This window comes from Pipistrellus kuhlii, unplaced genomic scaffold, assembly GCF_014108245.1.
Source record: "Pipistrellus kuhlii isolate mPipKuh1 unplaced genomic scaffold, mPipKuh1.p scaffold_m20_p_7, whole genome shotgun sequence".
In the NCBI taxonomy this organism is placed as follows: Eukaryota; Metazoa; Chordata; class Mammalia; order Chiroptera; family Vespertilionidae; genus Pipistrellus; species Pipistrellus kuhlii.
In genome coordinates, this window is record NW_023425573.1 from 15,998,485 (window position 1) to 16,004,646 (window position 6,162).

The window sequence follows — 6,162 nt, forward strand, 5'->3', positions numbered from 1 at the left end:
ACTGAGTTTACCAAGTAATCAAATAATGCATGTAGTTATTTTGTAATAGAAGTGTGTAAACACCTAGCTAAAAAATATTTTAATGGGATACAGACTGGCCTAAGAACAGGACATGATGAAGTAAAAAATTATGTGAAATAATCAGCTGTAATGTACATATGATCTTTCATTCTAAGGGACTGTTGAAAATTATCACTAAAATGAGACTGGAGATCTTTTACTCGTCAAAGAAACCACTTGATAAATGCAGACCATGCTACACGAGGTTGCTTCTACTACTCAGAAATTAGCAAAAATTTGTGGTTGTTATGGGGATACTTAAACTACAGAAAGAAAGAAAGCAGAATATAATGAATATAATAATTTTTCTTGAAGTTCAACTAATGCAGGGTTAAAGCATATTTATTATGCAAATGTCTAGCCACCCGTGATATTAAAATAGATGAATAGCAAATTTGCAATATATTTAAATTAGGCCAATCTTGTCATTGAAGTCTTCAGCAAAGTTTAGTTACTAATGACTTTAATTTTCAAATGTGGTTTTACATAAATAAATACACAAGTACATTTATAAAAATAAAGGCTGTTTTTGGTTACTTTATTTTGCATTTCTTAAATTTATATTTTTATTGATTTCAGAGGGGAAGGGAGAGGGAGAGAGATAAAAACATCAACGATGAGGTAGAATCATTGATTAGCTGCCTCCTGCACACCCCCCTACTGGGGATCAAGCCTGAAACCCAGGCATGTGCCCTTGGCCAGAATTGAACCTGGGGCCCTTGGATCTGCAAGCTGACTGAGCCCAAACCAGCTATGGCTGCATTTTTTAATAGGAACAAAATAAATCAAAGTGGGTATAATGGGCCACATCCATTGGACAGTACATGATGTGTAAAACATTGCTCCAGTGTTGAGCAGTAGACCACACCTTCAGGGTGGGATTTAGCAGCTTGCACATGCCCTGCTTTGCTGCTAGCTTTAAGTCAGAGAAACAGCAGAGCTAGAGTACATTAGAGAAACAGATCAGGCAAGTCAGTGAACAATATGGGTGTTTAAAAATAAATAAAAGGTTTCAGGGGTTAGTAAGGTCTGTGGTCAAATAAAGAGTCCATGCCTTGTCTAAATGAGCAGGTTACATTGGCTAAGAGTTGTCCTGTGTGAATTCGAACCTACACATGCTAGATCTCATTTTTTCACAGGAAGCTGAAGATCTAGATTTTTATACAAAAACTCCCAATTTTTCTATGTGGGCAAGTGATGTAAACATTGAAATCATTTAGTTACTGCCATGAGAAACTAGTTGTTGTTTTTTAACTTTCGTAGAGGTCTTTTTTAAATTAATTTTTTTTAAATATATTTTATTGATTTCAGAGAGGAAAAGAGAGGGAGAGATAGAAACATCAATGATGGGAGAGAATCAGGAATCCGCTGCCTTCTGCATGCTCCACACTGGGGTCGAGCCCATAACCCAGTCATGTGCCCTTGACCGGGAATCCAACTGTGACCTCCGGATTCATAAGTCAATGCTCAACCACTGAGCCATGTCAGCCAGGCCTTTCTTAGAGGTCTTTATATAGACATGTTCTTAGTAAGAAGGCTAAAATCTCATCAGAGAGGGAACTTGTTGGTTGGAATCTCGGGGTGTTTCCTCAGTCACGGGTTTAGGAATATGAAGCAGTCCATCGTGCTTTGTCCGTGTGGCTTCCAGTATATGGCACCTCCTCTTGTCTGTAGATGTAAGTCTGTCCTTCAGGAGTCCTCTAGCTCCCAGGGGCAGACCTGACACATCCTGTCAGTTCTTGTCATCTAGACCTTGGACTGTTTTTCATAGTTAATTAACTGTTGTTATGGGTCACAATAGAAGTTTAAATGAGCTTCAGTCAGAGAATTGACTAATTGCTGCTCTCATCCTTTGCCTATCCTCAGACAGAATTTTTGCCTGAGTAACAGCAAGGAGCCACTATTTTTCTGATACAAATTAAGGTACACTCACTCACTCCTTTGGCTTTAGAATAAGAAAAATAAGGGTAGTATCTTCAGTGTTTTAAAATGTAATCTTAAACCCAAAAGGCATTGTGTTTGGTCCTCTGAGAAGTAACATTCACCAGCATCATCTCCATTTGCCTGATGAGGATCCCCGTTGCTAAGACCGTCCATGGTTTCCATCTACATGTAACAAACACATGATGGCTAACATGTATACAATGCTTAACATTTACAAACTGCGTTCTCATAGAAGATCCAAGTTATCATATTTTGATTCTAGATATAATGGCACACATGAAACTTTCTTTCTCCCTTTGAACCGCCAAAAAGGGCCTTTCCAAAAGTACCTTAATGGGTTCTTTCCTATGTCTCATGGGAAAATGTTGTCACCTGAAATGGAAAGCTTTCTCTGGTTGAGATGATCACAGTGTAACAACATAAACTTGATTCTATCGAATTTTTTTAGTTACATCTATGAGGATTTAGATGTTTTATGTAAAGGGCCTCACTCAGTGTTCTGGACTATAGATGCTAGCCAATAAACACAAATATCCTTTGATAATTCTTTTAGGGGCCACTTTCTTCCCAAATACACCTATTTTATCAACTTACCTGCTCATGCCAATTTCTAAAACAAAATTCCCATATGGTCATTCCACATCCGGTGTGTGCTATGGATTCCTCCCGCCCCTGGAAGACTGGATAAAGCTTTCAAGGACCACTGTGTACCTGTTTCATTGCTTCCCCTTTCTCGTCTGGCTTTATTCCAACTCAACAACTTTCTGTTAAGCTTCTCTCCCAGACTGGTATATTGGCTACACTTTTCCATCATCCTGGCATCATTTTATTACCTCTTTCCCTCACCAATTATATCTCATAAAAATCTTACTCAACCCTGACATATTTCCATGCCACTTCCAATCCTCCATTCCCAGAGCACCGTGTGGCTCTGAAGTCACATCTGTCAGGGTTATGGTCTTAATACAGTACCTGCCTCTGCTCTTACAGAATCAGGGGTGTGCTTAGGATTAAACCTTCCCCCTTGTACTTTTGTCTACCCCTCCTCCCTACCCCCGCAGAACGGGGGCGTTGTCTTCCACTTGTAAATATTCAGCAAACACTGAACTGACTTAGTGGATAGAAACACAAGAACCATTAAGACCATATTTCACCCGATTTCAAAAATCCCCTTGACACCCCTCTCACTGCCCAACCTCGGGCAGAAACGTGAAATCTCATCACCTCCTGACATATTCATTTTGTTGTTGGAAATTTGAAATTCTAAAGTTCTTCCTTGTTTTTCCATCTTGCTCTCAGCCCTTCCTGTGAAATTTAATATTAAAAGTGCCCCTCTCCCACGTGGCAACCCTTAAAATGTTAACAGAGTGCTTACCCTAGTCACTCTCTTCTGTTAAACTTCACCCGTCTCTCACCCCCACACCATTCTGGTCGGTGGTCTCCTTTTAAATGTCATCAGCTTGCTTCTTTCAGCAAGGGTTCCAGAATGGACTAGCAAAGAGCTTCGTGGATGATCTGATCTGACTAGTCCAGGGAACAGTGGGAATATCCCCTCGGTGTGAGCGCCACACTCCTGCCTACAGTCAGTGTCAGCAGCCAGGACCCGTGTTGGGCGTAGAGCGAGCTTCAGCGGCACACACATGTGTAGTGAGTGACTGCTAGCTGCCAGGTGCCACAAGCCCTTTCACGTATGATGTCTCAGTACATTTGTAATAGGCTAAAGCTCCTAAGTCATTGCCATGTGAATAGCTGTCAAGAAAAGAACTGTCCTCAACATATTATTTCATAATTGCTATTCCAACAAAAATCTAAGATTTTCCTTGTATCCCAGTCGAATTTCCTTTTGCTGGCCTTGTCGCAGCCATTCTCCCAGTTAAATCCCTCTCTGTTGGGTTGGCCTCATCCATTCCGCCTGTCAAGAGCACTTAAATATCTTGTTTCCGGTGTCAGTGATAGTAGTGCATTGTCCCATCTTTGAGCTAACCACGTATGTGATAAGGACACCATTTAATTTTCAGCCAAGACACTGATAGAAAGACTGTTGAGCTGAATGGAACAGAGCCAAGGAGAGAAGCAACCTTTCTAGTGATCCTTCTACTGATGCATAATTAAACCCCCTCAGGGAGGGCTCTGTGGTAGCTCCAAACTTCTCTAACCTCTACACTGAATGGACAGATTATTACGATCTCTGAACTCATACTAACCTGACCACTCAGGGTATATCCTATAGAATAAAAGGCTAATATTAATATGTAAATTGTCCCCTCGACCACAAGTTAAACCAGCAGGCAGGCCGGCCAACTGCCCATGTCCCCTCCCCCTGGCCAGGCTGGCCAGACCCCACCCATGCACAAATTCATGTACTGGGCCTCTAATACACACACACACACACACACACACACACACACACACTCATATATATATATATATATATATATATATATATATATATATATATATATATATATATACACACACACATGCACACTGAATGGCCAGATTATTATGCGTTCAGAGATCATAATAATCTGGCCACTCAGTGGAATATATCCTTACTGATTTCAGAGAGGAAGGGAGAGGGAGAGAGAGAGAGAAACATCAATGATGAGAATCATTGTTTGGCTGCTTCCTGCACGTCCCTTACTGGGGATGGAGCCTGCTACCTAAATGTTCTAGTGCTTGCTGTACATTCTCAATCACAGCTCCAGGAGCATCATGAAATTCCAGGAAGTGTCGTAGATTGTGACAGAAATCACCTGAAATGTGAGGTTGGCTCGGTGTGCCTCAGTCTGAGTGTGCTGTTGGTGTTGTTTGTTTTTTTGGGTTTGCCACTTACTAGAAGTTCTGAACTAATACTCTAACAACCCTTTATGAAATTTGGCAAAGTTAATAACTGTCTGACGACTTATGGACCCCATACTTAGACATCTATCCACTTTTTAATGTTGGGCCATTTGCTCATGTCCAATCTTATGGGATTTCCTCTGTTCACCATTATTTCCCAGTGACTAGCCAGTATGATAACCTCTCAGACGCAATCTGTCTGCCTCTGGACTTGAACATTCATTTAAAGAGGCCAAATGCTCGCATAATCTTTGCTTTTATTTTGTGCTTCAATTACCTCTTTATGATGCTATCTTTCCTAATGTGAAACTAATTCTCCCAATGGAGAGAAATTGAAGTAAACCACCATTTTATCACTCCTAACAGTATATCATTTCTCCCAAGCAGTGATTGCATGCATCAATTAAAAAATATTTTCACTCTTATACCCTGTTTATATTGCACATATTTTATGCACATTTCAATGAAAACTCTGTAGTGTCCTTAGTATAGATGAGAAATATCAGCTATTCCAGCCTTTCGGTCCTGCTCTTAAAGATTGTTGCTTCACTTTTGTATTTATCTTTTATTCATATTTTGCACATTTTGCTTAACTAGGAACTCATTAGAAGAGAGCCCTAAGCAACCATGCTGGTTTCCTTGGATACCAAATCTTATATTTTCCTCATCAGTATCATTTGTGATAGTATTATCAGGTTTTCAAGTTTTACTCTGCACCGTCTTTAAATTTGCTGGAGGAACTATGACAGCCATTGCCTCTTAAATTGTTGTCATATATATATATATATATATATATATATATATATATATATATATATATATAATTTCTTAAAAACTTAGGTATGCTTCAGTAGCCTTTTCTCAAATGCTAAAATATCATGGATGCTTTCCCTAAACATTTCCATTATTTCAGGTTCAGGGATAAGCTCCTCTTTGCTGGTAAAAAATAAAATAAAATAAAAAATCAGTACTAGAAACTTCCTTCATTGTCATATTTTCACCTGAGGAATGCTGTATCAGCAGACAGCACAGTTTTCAGATTCTCCTTCATGGAGAAAGGGTTTTCTAGTGAATGTCCAGGTGGTGGAATTTCCGGTAAGTTGCCTCTTTTAACTCTGGCGTGATTTGTGTAATAAACTACCTGTGTCATACAGGTACTTATTGGATATGTGAATTCTAAACCACAGCCAGACCTACAGTATCGGGAACTCTGGAGGTGGGTCTCAGCAGCCCGTGTGTCAGTCAGCCCTCAGGTAACTGTCCTGCCACGGACATTGGAGAAAAACAGCTGTAAAACATTCATGCAGAGTGTCA

The 6,162-nt window shown here is 39.9% G+C and overlaps 1 protein-coding gene across 1 annotated transcript in view; it reads left to right on the forward strand.

Annotated features, from left to right (window-relative positions):
* Nucleotides 1-6,162, forward strand: part of TMEFF2 (transmembrane protein with EGF like and two follistatin like domains 2) — a 227,671-nt gene that overhangs the window by 59,482 nt on the left and 162,027 nt on the right. The gene's annotated exons all lie outside the window — the stretch shown is intronic.